Source organism: Capra hircus, chromosome 4 (assembly GCF_001704415.2).
Source record: "Capra hircus breed San Clemente chromosome 4, ASM170441v1, whole genome shotgun sequence".
Lineage (NCBI taxonomy): Eukaryota > Metazoa > Chordata > Mammalia > Artiodactyla > Bovidae > Capra > Capra hircus.
Window position 1 is genome coordinate 30,839,007 of NC_030811.1, and position 20,787 is coordinate 30,859,793.

The following is a 20,787-nucleotide window of genomic DNA, read 5'->3' on the forward strand; positions in this document are numbered from 1 at the left end:
TGGTTTTTCCTGTGGTCATGTATGGATGTGAGAGTTGGACTATGAAGAAAGCTGAGTGCCGAAGAATTGATGCTTTTGAACAGTGGTGTTGGAGAAGACTCTTGAGAGTCCTTTGGACTACAAGGAGATCCAACCAGTCCTTTCTGAAGGAGATCAGCCCTGGGATTTCTTTGGAAGGAATGATGCTAAAGCTGAAACTCCAGTACTTTGGCCAGCTTATGTGAAGAGTTGACTCATTGGAAAAGACTCTGATGCTAGGAGGGATTGGGGGTATAGGTAGTATCAATCTTCTATGTTATTTCTCACTATAATTATATATATATATAAAGCTATATACATATTATATATGTATGTGTATATATATGCATATCACTGTAGTGGATATATATGTATAGTGTGTGTATATATATATATCCATATATATTCATCTACCTGTCCACCAGAGTGATTCCCACAGCAGATACATTATTTTTCATTCCATTCCCTATCCTCCTTAACTTGCCTAAAAAATCAGTACTGATTCCTCTTTTCCCAAAGCCTACCCATTCTGTAAACTCTAAAATACATTATTTCCTTACTGGACTCTGGCGGAATCTTACTGCAGTTGTGACACAGAGCTGTACTGTAGATATGACAGGAAAGAATAACTACTATAAAGATCTACTATTTGTCTGGATTCTAACAACATTTCAGAAGAGAAAAGTTATTATATTTGACAGATAAAGCAAACTACATTGCCAGAGAATTAATTACTGTGGCCTTGAAACCTATAATTTTTTTGTTTATGTTCTCTATACAAAATGTGTTTGTTTACTCAGAGAAATTGATATGTGAAAATGTCAAAACAATATTAAATATTCAAATTTTATGCTAATCATGATATATATTGATAAAAATCTAAATTCCATATAGGTTAAATGGATCTTTGCTTCAGAAGTTTAAGTCTTTTATAGTGCAATGTGTAACTGATTTATTGCTAAATCATTAGAAATAATCAGCATCATATTACAGGGATTTATATTTTTAAGATCTTTACCTAAAGAAATTAGCAAGTTGCATTTTTATTTCTTAATAAATAATTTGGCTGATTTTGTTTGATTGCTTTATTTTGTTATATCCATCATGGCCCTCAGTCAAGGCTGAGAGCCTTGTGCCCTGTGATGTAAAGAGAAGGGAACATCACTGTATTCCCTGCCTTCAGCTCTCAGAAAGCAGGAAGTGGAGGTGACTTGTGAAGACATATAATCCTCAAGGAAGCTTTGCCCTTTCTGTTGCCTTTGCCTAAAGCATATTCACCCTGCCTCTTTCTTTGCTTAATTAACATCTATACATTCTTTTTCTCAGTCAGCTTGGGCATCATAGCCCCTAATTAAGTTTACTCTCCTTTCATAGCGCCACTAAGCTCCCCTTTATTGCACTTATCTCAACTGCATCTTATATATTAATTACTGTTATTTAATGGATGCCTCTCTCACCCCAAAGAGTGAGCTTCCTACAGGCAGTAGTGTGTTTTTACATAGAAACAGTGTGAAACAACATGCCTGACATCCAGTAAGTACAAAATCTATATATGTATATCTTATATATGCATACATGTGTTAAGTGAACAAATGTATGTAAATATCTTTCCTCTTGGCCTACCAGTTGAATTGAAATTTCCAAAGTTATAATCATTCATTATTATATAAATGAAATAAGAATTTTGCCCAATCGTTCCTAGATAAAATGAGAAATATTATCTAGAAGGCTTTTCCTTTTTTATATGGGCAACTTATTAGGTCCTTATAGATATGGCTAGCTCATTAGATTAAGTTTTAATTGAATGGCAGGTGAAAGAGTAGGACTGTGCCTTTTAAAGCATATTGAAATATGGCCTGAGCTGAGAGCTCTTCCAGCAAGCATGAGCAGTAAAGCAGAACACTGGTGGAGAGAACTCTGAAATGACGGAAAGGGCTCCCTGCCTTAGAGGACTTTTTAAGCCCCACTCTACTAGATGTTGATTCAACAAGATACTTGCTCTTGTTGCTAGGAGGATGTTAAGTATTAAAGACTAATATAATAACTTAAAAAGGAAAATGAATATGATAAGACTTTTGATTCCCATTTTAAAATTCTTAGAAATTCATATTATTTGATTAGAATTCTCCACAATTTTTAATTCCATTAAATAGCCACTCATCCAGAGACAGAGGAAACTGGAAGTTCAAGATTTCTTTTTACAAGCAATAGAATAGCCAGTCTTGAGAAGTTTTGGAAAGATTGCCAAATCTCACCTTGTGGTCTGCATAAGAATTGATGTTATTTTCTTTTGATTAGTTTTCTAATACTGAAACAGTAAGCACTGATTTAAATTTCATAGTGTCTTTGGTGGATCAGATTATCAAGAGAGCTATTACAGGGCTTCCCAGGTGGCAAAGAATCTGCCTGCCAATACAGGAGACTTGGGTTCGATCCCGGGGTCAGGAAGATTCCCTGGAAATGGCAACGAGTTGGATATGACTGAACACACACACACAAGTTCATTATAATTTTTACAAGTCTATATTTTTAAAAAAATTAATTGTAAAATCTGTTTTTCATACGTGCTCAGTCACTTCAATCATGTCCAACTCTTTGCAGCCCCACAGACTATAGCCCACTAGGCTTCTCTGCCCATGGGATTTCCCCAGAAAGAAATTAGAGTGGGTTGCTCTTTGCTCCTCCATGGGATTGAACCTGTGTCTCCTGCATCTTCTGCACTGTCAGGTAGGCTGTTTATCACTGTGCAACGTGAGAAGCACAAATCTGTTTTTAAACTAAATACCCATAATTATTTTCCTATTTAATAAGTTTAATGATATTTCAAAAAAAAAGTTACAGAAAAACTAGACTATATTCCTTGGTATATTTAGAATATAACATATTTTATTTTCTTATGTTTTAGCACTTGAAAATTTTTAAAAAATGAAGTGAAACAACCCAACATTCTCTGTGTTTAGCATAACTGTATGTATGATTGCTTTGTTGTGGCAAGCTAACCAGGGATGAGGAGATGATCCTAGAAATTAATACAGTTACTTAAGAAAAGCAACAAATTACAATTTCAACTTCAATGATGATAATGAACATAAGTTCAATTATATGTGGGTTTAATTTGCTTAAAAGTTTGCTTCTGTTAATTCAATTTTCACTATTTTTAAAAATCTTGCTCAAAAGAGTAACTTAAATCAGATAGACTTTCAAAGAAATTCAGGCTTGACTCTCAAATCTATTTGAAAATATTTTAATATCAAGGCAACATTAATAGCTGAAGCTTCCACAACTTTGCATATCCGATAGCTATCTAAAAACTTTAATTGTCTCTTGAAAAGTCAATAATGCTGAGCAGCATGCCCAGCAGCAGTGCTCTCTCTTGCTGCCTCCAAGTCTCACACTGTGAGCCACCAAAGCAATGCTATGAGTGTGCACTCCTGCAAGATCAGACTGGAGCTTGTTTTAAAGCCTGATACATCTATAGATGAAACTACAACCATAACCTGACAAAATTATACAATCCCTGGAGGCATGGAAGATGCTGTTGCATGCAAAGTACTGGGAATGATTGGAATTGTCCTGGAAATTTTACCTGTGTGTATATATTAACAGCATAAATACAGTGATCAAAGAACCTCTCTTTCATGAAGTTAATAAATATCAAGTATTTCTATTGAGTATTACAATTGTAAATTTACTGGCATACTTCTGTAAACTTTCAGATATCACCACTTGGATAAATGTATCCTGATAAGGTAATCTCCTAAAACCTCCAAACCCATCCAGTTTAAAGCTAGTCTTAACTTGAAGACTGGGAAGAAATCTGAGAGTAAGATCGATTTTTCAGATATTGATGGGAGACGTGGGAGGTTAGCTAAGAAGCCCTCAGCAGCCTGATTAGAACTTGCTTTGTAACATTTCTTTCCTCATGATATCCTTGGTGTCCTCTGTGGAGAACTTCCATCCTAATGCTATTAAGTAAATAAATGCTGTGTGTTAATGCTTGTACTTCAATATATACATAATCAGTAGTAACATATACATATTTATTTTAAAATAATACAATCCTCCATAAAAATCAAACCTAGATAAGCAGAAACAAGAAGAAAAATATTCCTATTCATTAATAAGAGCAAATATAAAAAATATCAGTCAAAACTTTAATAAAATGGACAGGCTTTCTTTTGATTGCAAAAGTAAACATTAAAACTATTTTAAAATACTAAAACACAAAGAGGAAAATAAATATCCTTAATAATCTCACCCTCAAAGATAAATGCTAAGAAAATGTTTGTGTATAGGCTTCCAGGATTCAACATCTTGTACATGTATAAATGAAGCTTTACAGAAGCACAGTTGTTTAAAGTTCTTGAATTTGTTCTATTATATTCATAACGTTATGATTATTTCCCTCATGCCATTAAATATTCTAAGTGTAAATCTGAATGATTGTTCATTGTATTTTTGTAGGAGTATTTGTTTAACAAATTCCATGTTGCTTCATATTTAACCTTTGTTGTTGTTCAGTTGCTCAGTCATTTCCAGCTCTCTGCCACCCCATGGACTGCAGCACGCCAGACTTCCAGGTCCTTCACTATCTTCTGGAGCTTGCGCAACTCATATTGATTGAGTCGGTGATGCCATTCAACTATCTCCTCCCCTGTCATTCCCATCGCCTCCTGCCTTCAATCTTACCCAGCAACAGGATCTTTTCCAATGAGTCGGCTCTTCATATTAGGTGGCCAAAATATTGGAGCTTCAGCTTCAGCATCAGTCCTTCCAATGAATATTCAGGACTGATTTCCTTTAGTATTGACTGGTTCGATCACCTTGCAGTCCAAGGGACTCTCTTCTCCAGCACCACAGTTCAAAAGCATGCTCAGCCCACTTTATGGTCCAATTGTCACATCTATACATGACTACTGGAGAAACCATAGCTTTGACTATTCGGACCTTTGTCAGCAAATTAATGCCTCCACTTTTTAATACACTGTTAAGGTGTGTCATAGCTTTTCTTCCAAGGAGCAAGCGTCTTTTAATTTCATGGCTGCAGTCACCATCTGCAGTGATTTCTAAATGGAAAGTGAAAGTCTCTCAGTCGTGCCCGACTCTTTGCAACCCCATGGACTATAGGCTGCCAGGATCCTCTGTCCATGGAATTCTCCAGGCCAGAAACTGAAGGGAGTGGCCATTCCCTTTTCCAGGGGATCTTTCCAACCCAGAGATCAAACCCAGGTCTCCCATGTTGCAGGCGAGTTCTTTACCGTTTGAGCCACCAGAGAAGCCCAATTCCAGCAGTGATTTTGGAGACCAAGGAAAAAAAGTCTGTCACTGTTTCCATTGTTTCCCCATCTATTTGCCATGAAGTACTCTGCATATAAGTTAAATAAGCAGGGTGACAATATACAGCTTTGTCTGTAGCTCCATGTCCAGGCACTAAGTAACAAGAAAATCTGTTAGAAGGTTGTGTCTCATTCTAAAAGAAAGAGAGTAAGTCAGGATCAAAACACTGACAAGGATCATGTAAAATAAGAGAAAAGAAAGGGACTTCATACATAAGTTAGTAATCACATACAGAGAAATCGGCACAGAGGGAGTGGGCAGAGGTGGAAGTGATGGAAGTAAAAGTAAGAAAGAAACCAAGGATGATTCTGAGGTTTCTAAAGGAACTAGGTTAACATTTACCCTGTCAATTTATATATTTCATATGCATCCAAGCCAATTATTTTTATTCTGTGTGAAGGTTATTTCATGTACTAGAAAACCTTTTGAAAAAAAAATGCCTCAGTGACTCAGGTGATATTAAACCTCAGAACATCTAATAAAATGAGAAAATACTGAGAACGTGTTATGATTTTGAGGACAACAATCATTTCACTCTTCTAATTAGGAATACAGCCTAGACTGTCTTGTTTAAATGGACCCTATTTATTATAGTATGCCTTTAAAGGAATAGTATTTTAGTCCTGACATTTTAGCAACAAGCTGAATGGAAAGTTAGTTAATTGGTTCTGCTATGGAAGCATGGCTACCAATTAGACTATAGGCTCTGAAAGTCTAAGTTTAGCTGCACTGCAGGTGGAAAATGGACCCCAAGGTATTTTCTAGCTTACTTCTTAAAATAAATATATATAAAATAACTATGTCTCAAAACCATAGTTTCAGGCATGAATTAATTTATTTGTATCTAATCTGTATTAAATTATTCATTTGTATTAGTAAAAATCCCCTAAAAATATTAGATTTCTTCCTTCCCTTCCTCCTTCCCTCCTTCTTCTCTTTCTCCTCTACTATCTCCCACCCATCCTTTCTCCCCTCCTTCCTTCCCTTTTTCTTTTCTTCCTTCCCTTCTTTGTTTTGGCTGACACATGCAAGAATCAGTAAACAGTATTAACGGAAGAGAGTAGAAAGGCAGTATTGCACAACAGATTCTGAACTCCAACTATCTTGGATTTAAATTCTGGCTCTGCTGCTAATCAGTATCCTGACCATGAATAAATTAGTTATTTCTCTAAGACTCATTATTTTCTGAAATAGAGATGATGATGATGATAACAATATCTACTTTGAAGGATAATTATAAAATTTAAATAAGAAAAGGAATGTACAGTAACAATGGGCCTGCTGCTGCTGCTAAGTCGCATCAGTCGTGTCCAATTCTGTGCGACCCCATAGACAACAGCCTACCAGGCTCCCCCATCCCTGGGAGTCTCTAGGCAAGAACACTAGAGTGGGTTGCCATTTCCTTCTCCAATGCATGAAAGTGAAAAGTCAAAGTGAAGTCGCCCAGTCATAGCACATTAGTTCAGTTCAGTCAGTTCAGTCGCTCAGTCGTGTCCGACTCTTTAAAACCCCATGAATCGCACACGCCAGGCCTCCCTGTCCATCACCAACTCCCGGAGTTCACTCAGACTCAAGTCCTTCGAGTCAGTGACGCCATCCAGCCATCTCATCCTCAGTCGTCCCCTTCTCCTCCTGCCCCCAATCCCTCCCAGCATCAGAGTCTTTTCCAATGAGTCAACACTTCGCATGAGGTGGCCAAAGTACTGGAGTTTCAGCTTTAGCATCATTCCTTCCAAAGAAATCCCAGGGTTGATCTCCTTCAGAATGGACAGGTTGGATCTCCTTGCAGTCCAAGGGACTCTCAAGAGTCTTCTCCAACACCACAGTTTAAAAGCATCAATTCTTCAGTGCTCTGCCTTCTTCACAGTCCAACTCTCACATCCATACATGACCACAGGACATAGTATATAGTTAATAATGATTAACAATTATTACTATTAATAAATAGTCATGTGCACTGATATTAGCTATGAAGGAAAAAACTCGTGAGAGCCTGAAAAAAACAGACACAAAAAGAGTCAAAAACCGATTAGCATCTTTTTTGAAGAAGTCTCTTTTTCTTAGCCCATCTTTACTAATGATTAATTGTTTGGGAAGATCCCCTGGAGAAGGAAATGGCAATCCACTCCAGAACTATTGCCTGGAAAATCCCATTGACAGAGGAGCCTGGTAGGCTACAGTCCATGGGGTCGCAAAGAGTCGGACACAACTGAGCGACTTCACTATAATTGTAAAAAGGTCCCAATTCACCACCTTTTCCCACATCCACATCCTTTTCCTCATGACTGTGCAGCTCCTTCCTTCAGAAGGTATAGACTTTGGCCACAAGAATAAAATAGAAGTGACAAAGTGCCAGTTCCACGTTGACTCAATAACCTTGAACACTTCCTCCTGCTGCTTCCTGGAAAGAAACCAGTCTTGGCTGGTCTGCTGGAGGACGAGAGATCATGGGGACCAGACAGCAGATGGCCAGCTGAGATCATAGATGAGCCAACCCCCAGCTGATTTACAGCTGTCCACTGACGGGGCTCAGGGCAAGCTGCTCTAAGAGGTGTCACTCTGGTGTCCAGATTGCTTCCAGCTGAAAACAAGAAAGGCCCAAAGGACTCAGGAAGAACCCTTGAACCGTCCCCTACTGACTAAAAGAATTCAAGATAGAAGGTATGTTCCAAGAGTTATCACCACAGATAACTGCAGTAAAGAAATGGCAACCCACTGCCTGGAAAATCCCGTGGACAGGAGAGCCTGGTGGGCTGCCGTCTATGGGGTCGCAGAGTCAAACACGACTGAAGTGACTTAGCAGCAGCAGCAGGTGCAGTAGACAAGGAGGAATTTAGCAAAGCCCCCACAGTCAAAGCCCTTTCTGGGTCCCAGTGTAGCTTGGTGACCAAGAAAATACTTGTTTATCAAACATTAACTTTTTTCATCTTCCTGTGAATTTCCTTATTCCTTTTTGAAGTCCCAAGCCCCTAACTCATTCTACTTAATCCCAAACTGTCTTTGGCATCCTTCATGCTCATGTGAATTCCCCATAGGCACATAAAAATTTTATTTTTTCCTGTTAATCTAGCTTAAGTCATTTTAATTATTTGACCAGATGAAAGAACTACAAAAGGAAGAGGTGAGCTTGGGGGAGATACGACCTTCTCCCACTCCACAGACACAGTAGAGACTGGCCCAGTCTGGTCCAGATCTGCAGAAACAGCAAACCATGAACTTACAAGCAAAAATGAATGTGTATGTAGTATATCACTGAGGATTTTACTTGTTTGTTATCAGGCATTATTGGGGCAGTAGATTCTTGGTAATTCTTAGCATATAAAGAAATTGAACATATCTTTGATGAAAAAATGTTTGCTCTGTGAATAAAGACCTAAAAATAAACATAGGAAAAGAAAAAAGCAAAGCATAGCAAAGAATAGGTGGCAAAAGTACATGGAAGAACTGTACAAAAAAGATCTTCACAACCCAGATAATCATGATGATGTGATCACTAATCTAGAGCCAGACATCTTGGAATATGAAGTCAAGTGGGCCTTAGAAAGCATCACTACGAACAAAGCTAGTGGAGGTGATGGAATTCCAGTTGAGCTGTTTCAAATCCTGAAAGATGATGCTGTGAAAGTGCTGCACTCAATATGCCAGCAAGTTTGGAAAACTCAGCAGTGGCCACAGGACTGGAAAAGGTCAGTTTTCATTCCAATTCCAAAGAAAGGCAATGCCAAAGAATGCTCAAACTACTGCACAACTGCACTCATCTCACATGCTAGTAAAGTAATGCTCAAAATTCTCCAAGCCAGGCTTCAGCAATATGTGAACCGTGAAATCCCTGATGTTCAAGCCAGGCAGAGGAACCAGAGATCAAATTGCCAACATCCGCTGGATCATGGAAAAAGCAAAAGAGTTCCAGAAATACATCTATTTCTGCTTTATTGACTATGCCAAAGCCTTTGACTGTGTGGATCACTATAAACTGTGGAAAATTCTGAAAGAGATTGGAATACCAGACCACCTAACCTGCCTCTTGAGAAACGTGTATGCAGGTCAGGAAGCAACAGTTAGAACTGGACATGGAACAACAGACTGGTTCCAGATAGGAAAAGGAGTACGTCAAGGCTGTATATTGTCACCCTGCTTAGTTAACTTATTTGCAGAGTACATCATGAGAAACACTGGGTTGGGAGAAACACTGGGTTGGAAGGAACACAAGCTGGAATCAAGATTGCCTGGAAAAATATCAATAATCTCAGACATGCAGATGACACCACTCTTATGGAAGAGAGTGAAGAGAAACTAAAAAGCCTCTTGATGAAAGTGAAAGAGGAGAGCAAAAAAGTTGGCTTAAAGCTCAACATTCAGAAAACGAAGATCATGGCATCTGGTCCCATCACTTCATGGGAAATTGATGGGGAAATAGTAGAAACAGTGCCAGACTTTATTTTTCTGGGCTCCAAAATCACTGCAGATGGTGATTGTAGCCATGAAATTAAAAGATGCTTACTCCTTGGAAGAAAAGTTGTGACCAACCTAGATAGTATATTGAAAAGCAGAGACATTACTTTGCCGACCAAGGTCCGCCTAGTCAAGGCCATAGTTTTTCCTGTGGTCATGTATGGATGTGAGAGTTGGACTGTGAAGAAGGCTGAGCGCCGAAGAATTGATGGTTTTGAACTGTCGTGTTGGAGAAGACTCTTGAGAGTCCCTTGGACTGCAAAGAGGTCCAACCAGTCCATTCTGAAGGATATCAGCCCTGGGATTTCTTTGGAAGGAATGATGCTAAAGCTGAAGCTCCAGTACTTTGGCCACCTCATGTGAAGAGTTGACTCATTGGGAAAGACTCTGATGCTGGGAGGGACTGGGGGCAGGAGGAGAAGGGGACGACCCAGGATGAGATGGCTGGATGGCATCACGGACTCGATGGACGTGAGTCTGAGTGAACTCCGGGAGATGGTGATGGACAGGGAGGCCTAGTGTGCTGCAAGTCATGGGGCCACAAAGAGTCGGACACGACTGAGCGACTAAACTGAAGCACTTAGCCAGATAGTGTGCTAAATTTTATGTGTACATATAAATATCTACTATGTATGCACCCACACATATGAAATTTCATTTAATCTTATGAGATACTTTTGAAGAAATTTATCAGAAGAAATCAAAGCTGAAAGAATTTAAGTAACTTATCTAAGCTTTCACTATGATTTCTGCTCAAGTTTGTCTGACTCCCAAGTGTATATCAATGCTCTTGTAATATTGTCTTCCAGTATAGATTTATTCATAACTCACAAGGCCTCTGCATTCATTGACTAGAACTTGATTAATACACAGTTTTAGCAGTGACATAAATGTAATTTCTATGGTAACAATGAATTATTATTCAAAACATTTTTTGGCTCCATTTAGCAGAAGCAGAGAATCAAAATCAGTAATCCAGACAAGTGCAAACAAGGCAAAACACTTTCTAGTAAACACACTATTTTCTCAAATACATCTTTTTTACAATTAGCAAAATAATAAATTCTAAAGAAATTCAGAGCACATATACAATCTGAGAATAACCAAGAACTAATCTAGTCAATAGATTTTCACAGACTAGGACAAATCAAGTGAAGGAATACTTAATCTCTCCATTTTCAGAGAGAAACTTCTCTTTTGTAAAGGTCTAAAATATAAACGCATAAGATAATTTTGTGGAATTCATTAGAAGAGACAGAAACAATGTAAATTGTTGAAAAAAGAAAATGCACTCCCCTTTGGAAGAGATGATTTGGAAATTTTATGAATTTGGAAATATCACTGTAGACTGAACCTGGTAGAATTCCTGTATCCAACTTAAAGAAAAAGTGTCATCAGCTTTACTGAGTGAAATGGCCTTATGCTGCTTAGTCCTCAAAGGAAAGGAAAAACCAACCAGCTTTTATGTTCTAGAAGCTGCCAGTCACGCAGCAGTGAACATGAGCCATCATATGAGTCGCTTTTCTTTCAGCTATAATCTCTTTTCACAGTGACAAATGAATCACAGAAGTCAATCTCAACTCTGACTATGAAAAACCTTCTGCAGGGATTTTTATTTGAAAAGAGTAAAGACAGGCAACCTAAGATTTCATATTAGGAGGCAGACAAAACGGGTGTGAGCCTAAACTGGTTCAGGTGTGCACAGAAAAGGTTTCAGAGCTCTGCCTGGCATGTTAGAGAGAGTTCAGTCTTTGAGACAGAACAGATGAGACTACATCCTGTCCCATGGCCTATTAGCTCAGTGAGTGGCTAAATTAGCCAACCTCTGCAAAACTTAGTTTTCTCATTAACAAAAAAAGAGAAGATAATAAAATCTACATGGTAAGACTGTGATGAATGTTAAACAATGTATTGAGGCTTTTTTACCCACATTCCACTAAAAGCACTGATACATAATCAAATACGCACGAAACAATCCTAACATCATTTTATGCTATATGACTTAATGCATAAAAATACCTTGCTGCTATTTTTCTGCAAGTATATGTTTATTTCATCCCCTTAATCAAACAACTATTTCCAAAAAGAATGGCTTTCTATTTCTTTAATGTACCCTTTAGTTCTGAATACTGTGAAGACCCTCTCTCTGCCCAAAGAAGGAACTCATTAAATGAGGTAGATAACTATTGAGCTGGAAAAACCATAGCCTTGACTAGACGGACCTTTGTTGGCAAAGTAATATCTCTGCTTTTCAATATGCTATCTAGGTTGGTCATAACTCTTCTTCCAAGGAGTAAGTGACTTTTAATTTCATGGCTGCAGTCACCATCTGCAGTGACTTTGGAGCCCCCTGAAATAAAGTCTGACATTGTTTCCACTGTTTCCCCATCTATTTGCCATGAAGTGATGGGACCGGATGCCATGATTCTCGTTTTCTGAATGTTGAGCTTTAAGCCAACTTTTTCACTCTCCTCTTTCACTTTCATCAAGAGGCTTTTTAGTTCCTCTTCACTTTCTGCCATAAGGGTGGTATCATCTGCATATCTGAGGTTATTGATATTTCTCCCAGCAATCTTGATTCCAGCTTGTGTTTCTTCCAGCCCAGGGTTTCTCATGATGTATTCTACATATAAGTTAAATAAGCAGGGTGACAATATATAGCCTTGACGTACTCCTTTTCCTATTTGGAACCAGTCTGTTGTTCCATGTCCAGTTCTAACTGTTGCTTCCTGACCTGCATACACGTTTCTCAAGAGGCAGGTCAGGTGTTTTGGTATTCCCATCTCTTTCAGAATTTTCCACAGTTTATTGTGATCCACACAGTCAAAGGCTTTAGCATAGTCAATGAAGCAGAAATAGATGTTTTTTTGGAACTCTCTTGCTTTTTCCATGATCCAGAGGATGTTGGCAACTTGATCTCTGGTTCCTCTGCCTTTTCTAAAATCAGCTTGAACATCAGGAAGTTTACAGTACACATATTGCTGAAGCCTGGCTTGGAGAATTTTGAGCATTACTTTACTAGCGTGTGAGATCAGTGCAATTGTGCGGTATATATGGCTGTGAGAGTTGGACTGTGAAGAAAGCTGAGCGCTGAAGAATTGATGCTTTTGAACTGTCGTGTTGGAGAAGACTCTTGAGAGGCCCTGGGACTGCAAGGAGATCCAACCAGTCCATTCTGAAGGAGATCAGCCCTAGGATTTCTTTTGAGGGAATGATGCTAAAGCTGAAACTCCAGTACTTTGGCCACCTCATGCAAAGAGTTGACTCATTGGAAAAGACTCTGATGCTGGGAGGGATTGGGGGCAGGAGGAGAAGGGGATGACAGAGGATGAGATGGCTGGATGGCATCACTGACTCAATAGACATGAGTCTGAGTGAACTCTGAGAGTTGGTGATAGACAGGGCGGCCTAGTGTGCTGCGATTCATGGGGTTGCAAAGAGTCGGACACGACTGAGCAACTGAACTGAACTGATCTATTGAGCTACACATTCCAAACAAAAGAGTGAGATGTTGTGAATCATGTTTTTATATGGATTCAGAAAGCACTACAGGAATCACACCAAAAACTAAATATGTACCAATATTATTTCTGCTCATTAGTAAAGTTTTATATAATCTCCATGGTTCTTTCTCCTGCACCAGTGCCTTGTGGACAGTTCCAAGGCATACAATTTGTTTCCTAGTCATTAGTAAGAATTAATAAGGTAATTCTGGATATCTCAATGAAACTTTTGCTGAATACTCTGGTCTCTCTACTTATTAGACAAAATTATTGTCAGGTTAAGAAACCTCTTAGTGGTTGCTGAGCTCCTGTTGCTACTCATTAGAAAATTCTGGAGCCAGGAGCAATACAAAAGAAAGAAGTTTATTAAGGTTCATTTTTTATGCTGAATAAAATTTCTGCTATTAGCACACATTGCAGCATTTCAGTTTATACTATATTAGTTACCTTTTAAAAATACACCCATATTTAATGACATTAAATGAAAGCAGTGGTAAAATGATCCTTGTCCGTTATAACCTCTGATGAATGATTTTGCCTTGCTACAAATAAAATGCAACATAAACATGCCCCCAATTTGAATTTTAGTAGACTACTGCTAAATGTACATAATTTAAGTACAGAAGCTATTATTTTGTGGTTAGTCTCAGGCAATTATCACAGTTTTAAACCTCGCCTTTGGTTTCTTTTATTCTGTTTTTTTTTTTTTCTCAGCACAGTAGAGTGTGTGTGTGTTGTCAGCACATAACTTTCAAATGATTCAAGATATGTTGTATATATTTAGTTTAAAAATCCACTAATTAGCAGTTTCATACTCAAGATGATTTTATAATGTGAAAAGCAAGAAGAGAGAAAGCATGAGAAAAAAAAAATGTGGTACTGTGTAAAACATTTTTAAGCCTTTCCCACCCAGAAGCATAGCAAACTTATTTTACTATATAGGCATTAAAGATAAGGAATTGTTTTTAAATACTTGGATAATATTTATCTACAGTCCATACAAAAGATTTGTTTATTGATATAGCGCCATCTTCTGGTAAGAATTACAAAGGTAGTTGGTTTCACACCAAAATAGTATTGAAATCATTTAAAGAATTTAATGAAAAATTGATCCATTGTAACAAATGTCTAGAATTGCATTCTACTAGGGCTTTCTTAACATTTTAGTGTTATACTAACTTGCTACTTGTTAACCTTGACTTTTAACCTTTTCCAAGAAGTTTAAAGTTATTGTCAAATTGCTACACATGGCATAAAATCAATACAAACTGTAAGATGAAGTTATATATGAGTGTCTTTTATACATAACGTGTAACTTTATATACTTATTTTATATGTAATATAAATACATGTCTATACAAAAATAAAAATGTACTTGGATAATCTAAAAATTAGAATTATGTATTTCACTGCACAATGGAGTATAATAAATATACATACATACACACACACACAATTCTACACATATAAGATCCAAAACTTAAGAACTTGCTAGCATTAATAGGAATGCAACACATCAAAAATGGACTGCTTGTCTAAATATACCTTAACAAAAATTAAAAATTAAAATGCAAACATAAAATTGAACAAAACTCTTAGCATGTATGAAATAAAAAGGGCCAATAACTCTAAAATATAATCATTATAATTATTATCAATGAAAAATGCTAACCTCCTTAAAATGTTATAATTATAATGAGCAATTTTTAAAAAGGCAGTGACAACACAGAAAAATGAGATTAATAAAATTTAATAAGTGAGGAAATAGAAACTTAACAAAGAATAAGCTTAGTAAATAAACCAAAAAAATATTTTATCCTCATATTCAATGAATTGTAAGCTAAAAAATATGTTTTTAACTAAAAGTTGATAAAAAATTAAAGCTGCAAATTCACAATTTTAGGAGTATAAATGCATACCATATTTCTGAAGTTATTGGTCAATATGCACCAAAAGTTCACTTTAATGTATATAACCTCGGATAATAAGGAAATGTGTGAGAAACATGTAAAAAAGAAAATTTAAAAATTTTAGTTTTGGGAATTCCCTGGCAGTCCAGTGGATAGGACTCCATGCTTCCACTGCAGGGGCCAATGGTTCAATCCCTGATCAGGGAACTAAGCTCCTGCGTGTGTGCAGAGCAGCCAAAACAAAAACACACACACACACACACACAAATTTATTTTCATTTGGTTTGTGTTTTACATTGGGAATATTTAGAAAAAAATTAGACATCTTAAGAGGATTGTTTATATTAACTGCAATGCCTTAACATGATAGAAAGATACTATTGACAGAATGATGGTCACAACATACTGCTTAGGAAAAAAAAAAGAAAATGAACAAAGTAATATGTACATCATTCATGGAAAACAATGAATGGGGTACATCAGTTATACACAGGTCATCTCTGGATATTAAAATTATATGTAAATGTATTTTATATTAATCCCTATTTTCTGTATTCTAAATAATAACTTATTTAGAACTTTTAAAAATAATAATTGCTAAAATTCTTTAATTTTCAAGCACATATAAAATGACACAAATCAATAAATAGTTATTAAAAAGCCTGTATTTTATGTAGTTACACTAAGTTCCATCACTTCATGGGAAATAGATGGAGAAACAGTGGAAACAGTGTCAGACTTTATTTCTGGGGGGCTCCAAAGTCACTGCAGATGGTGACTGCAGCCATGAAATTAAAAGACACTTACTCCTTGGAAGAAAAGTTATGACCAACCTAGATAGCATATTCAAAAGCAGAGACATTACTTTGCCGACTAAGGTCTGTCTACTCAAGGCTATAGTTTTTCCTGTGGTCATGTATGGATGTGAGAGTTGGACTGTGAAGAAGGTTGAGCGCCAAAGAACTGATGCTTTTGAACTGTGGTGTTGGAGAAGACTCTTGAGAGTCCCTGGGACTGCAAGGAGATTCAACCAGTCCATTCCGAAGGCGGTCAGCCCTGGGATTTCTTTGAAAGGAATGATGCTAAAGCTGAAACTCCAGTACTTTGGCCACCTCATGTGAAGAGTTGACTCATTGGGAAAGACTCTGATGCTGGGAGGGATTGGGGGCAGGAGGAGAAGGGGATGACAGAAGATGAGATGGCTGGATGGCATCACTGACTCGATGGACGTGAGTCTGAGTGAACTCCGGGAGTTGGTGATGGACAGGGAGGCCTGGCATGCTGCGATTCATGGGGTAGCAGAGTCGGACACGACTGAGCGACTGAACTGAACTGAGCACTAACTATAAAGTGTACACAGTACAACTGTGGAACTAAGTTACAAATCAGTAACATAGCAGGGTAGATGAAAAATACTGTATGAGTGAATACATCAGTCAGGATATTTTGACTTTAAGACTTCAAGAAACTGAATGCAACCTTGTTGAATATGCTTAAAAAAAAATATGGGCGGGGTGGGGGGGAATTATTTTCTTACACAACTGGGCAGAGCAAAAGTCAAGCTAATCTTAAAGATGACTGAAAAGAAGCATGTAGAAGCAGACAGATCTGGGCTCTGTTTCTGTCCATGTGACATCTTCATTTTCTAATGCCAGGTTTTCCATATGGAGGAAGCAGGGGATGGTCCACAGCAACTTGGGGCTCATACCCATGTAACTCCATTAAAAAGACCACAGTTCAAACATTTTTGACTGGTTGAGCTTGTCTAGTACCCACACTCGACAGCCCAGGATGTAAGTTAACATGACTGGCACTCTGCATTGCTAAAAAATCATATTTGACACCTGTTAAAATAGTAAATTAGACTTTTCTTTTGGGACTACTGTGATAAATATCAAGATATCAAGACTATCTGAGGTCCATGGTGGCTCTGCCTGCCAAAAGATCTGCCTGCCAAAGCAGGAGACCCAGGTTCTATCCCCGGGTCAGGAGGATCCCCTGGAGAAGGAAATGGCAACCACTCCAGTATTATTGCCTGGGAAATCCCATGGACAGACAGGCCTGGCGGGTTACAGTTCATGGAGTCACAAACAGTCAGACATGATTTAGTGACTAAACAACAATATCAAGAATATCATAAGAGAGAAGAGAGATCAGCCAAAGCTCCTAATACAGAAAAGACAACTGGAAATGTATAGTCGATGAGCAGACTGAGTGGTTATTGGATGAAAGTTACAAAGAGAAGACATCAAGGGTGGGGAATCCTTGTTAAACCCCCTTACAGGGTTCTTGATGAAGGCAGGCCAGGGTGATCAGATATCAAGGGTGGAAGGACTCTTAATAAACAGACTTAGCAGGATTCTTGCTACGACTGAACTAGGCAGGCTACACAGAGGGCCCAACGACAAGGACTAGTCAAAAAGTGGGCTCTGAGGACCCTGACTAAAGTTTGGGCAAGGAGAGAGTCTTTGTTACCACTAAAACCACATTTTTGAAAGAGGAAGAAGGGTATGGGAACAGAGTTCTGCTCAAACAAAGGATAAGAATTTAAATATTATAGTGCGACTCACTAGAGGCTTATAAGAAATCAGTCATGGAAAATAACTCCAGCTTAAAGATACTTAAAGAAAAGATGAGTATAAATGTGATATTGAAAATTAATTAGCATTTTATAGGAGACATGAGAGCAGGAAGGAAGCCACTGTAAGGCATGAACAAAGATAAGAAAGCAGGAAAAGAGAGATGAGCCTGTATGCAAATAAGTTCAGCAGTCTGGCTGGTATGTGGGATTCATGTAGAGAATTAACAGAAGTTAGTTTATAAGTCTATTAAAGCTATATGTGGAGTATCATGAAATTCTAGCAAAAGAGTTTGAACTCAGTCTGACTTTTCACATCAGAGTACTTCTACCTCCATGAAAACGTGGTACAGCCAGGGAAACCTGGAGCCATATGGTAAATCTTCCTGGACATCAAAATCACCTCAAGATTCAGAATGAAATACTAGGCTATTTAACCAGGAAGTATGTTTAATAACATTAAAACAAGTGTTGATATTGAAACAGGCCTGGTACCTGGGACACTCTGAAGGAGTGCTGCAAAACTTGCACCTGGGCACACCTCTCCTAGAGCCACAAAATACATAGATAAACTGTATGGGATTAAAAATAACTGCACATGCACAGCTGGGGCAAATTCTGGACCAAAAGACACGAAGACAACAAAAAACTCAACTGCCGTTTCTGAAGCGCCAATAACAAAAGAAAAGTGAGTGGCAAAAGCAAAAGCAGAGTACTGTTCATGCCTGCCTGCTCTCAACACCGCAGAGGGGCGCACAAACCACCTAAGCCCCTCTGCCCCCACCCCAGGATGTACCCCTCCTCTCCCCTCACTTCATATAAAGGATGGAACAGGAGGGTATAGGGGGAGCTGTGAGCAAAGGAACAAGTTACTTGTTTCACTCCCTCCTGCAGCCAGTGCAGGAGCCCCAGTAAAGCATTGCCTGAAATTCTTGTCTGGCCTCTAGTCAAGTTCTATTACTTGGGGAAGACCAAGAACTCTGGTTGGTATCAACAGTATGTGGTTAAGAATGAAAAAGTAATTTGCATTTTAAAACTACAAAGCAAGATTGGAGGAGAATTGATAAATTCTTTGCCCCCAGGATCTTCCAGTCCTGTTCCATCTGCCATTTGGGCAGAAATTCTTGAGAACTCTGCTGCGATTCAAGGATGTGTGAGCATGAAGACGGAATAATGAAAAAGCATATATTATATAAATGTTAGCGTGAAAAGTGAACGTGAAAGCCGCTCAGTTGTGTCCAACTCTTTGTGACCCCATGGTCTATATGGTCCATGGAAGTCTCCAGGCCATAATACTGGAGTGGGTAGCCTTTCTCTTCTCCAAGGGATCTTCCCAACCCAGGGATCAAACCCAGGTCTCTTGCATTGCAGGCAGATTCTTTACCAGCTGAGCCACAGGGGAAGCCCCAGTGTATACAGAATCAGTAAAGAAGGGTAAGAATAAAGAAGTGGAAGCTAGCTAGAAAAATATTTTTATAATTCAGGTATAATAGCATAAGGTAATGACAATGGAGATGGGGGAAAAAGGAATGATTTAAGAAACACTATAAAGGAATTTAAAAATATGTACCATGTTTTTAAATAACATTCTAACCACATTAATAAAAATAATGTTAATACTATGTTGTTAAATCAAACTGACACTAAGGTCATGAAGAATGCCTGCCTAGGTCCACTGAGTTGTTTGGTCCAGTGCATCTTTTTGTCACCCCTTTTTGCTTATCTGTCACAGCACAGGGCTAATGATTAAGAAGGTAATATTCATGAACTCTCACAAACATTGTTCTCATCAGACTCCAAGACTTACATGGCAAGAGGAGCCAGACATCTAATGAGTAATTCATCCCTTCCAATTTCAACAAGACTTCACTTTCCTTCTGGGATACTTAAAAATGGAAGCTAATTACAAGAGCTGATCAAAGTGTGAACTCTTGAGTACAGTTCTGGCGCCGTGCCTGAAGAAAGACAACATAAACCTGAAGACAGGAGAAAAGGTAGTTAAAATCAAGAGTATGTAGAAATTTTCATATAATGAAGTGGGAATCATGAATCACAGAAAAAGTAAATTTGAAAGGGAACATAACTGAATTCTATAAAAGAATGAGAATGATACCGAGGTAACTGATTCTGGAACAAAACAGCACCTACTATGTACTAAGAAATTGTATTTGCCATATGCATTCTATTTTGAGAATAAAACTGGTTATTATTACTCTGACATTTCAAATAAAGAAACTCGGGCTCAAAGAATTTGAGGATTATCCCATAATGAGTGAATGAAATAGTGCCAGGTGATATCAAAGAAATTATCATTCATACCCCAGTGGATGAAGATAAGAGGTATCAGAGCCTAAAACTAAAATTAAATATAAGTGAATAAAAGTTCAAGGAGAACTCAGATTCATGACTACAGCTGTGCAGTGAATAGTGGGTGTATATCATGAAGATTTTTGGAGTAGAAGGCTAACTCTTTGAGATCGAAGCATGGCAAATAACTGAGAAGCTTTATAAAACCATCGCCCTGTCTCTCAGAAACAGAATTTTGAATGTGTAACAGTATCAAAGTTGTTAAAACGTGACAGATATTTATCAAGCACAATGCTTAAGATATCTTAACTCTATCAAAATTCCTATGACATTACTACAAATAATCAAACATCTGTGTTTTAAAAAGTTGTTTTTCTTTTATACATGATTGCTTATCCTTGTCCTAGAGACCCAGAACTATATTGTAATGTAATCCACAGGATCCATGCCATGGGACTCTATTATAAATGAAGCCTTGGTACAGTGAGATCCATTTGGTATTTCCAGAAGTAAATCCCCTCAGATAGGGTCAAAAACACATCTACTTTATACTGAATTCTACATTCTCCACAGCAGTACTGTGAGGCTCTGGCCTTATATCATAAATGTTATTAAAAAAATTTTTTGATTCAGATGGAAAACCTAAGAATTATCTTTAATATGACCATGTAATGCTACAAAG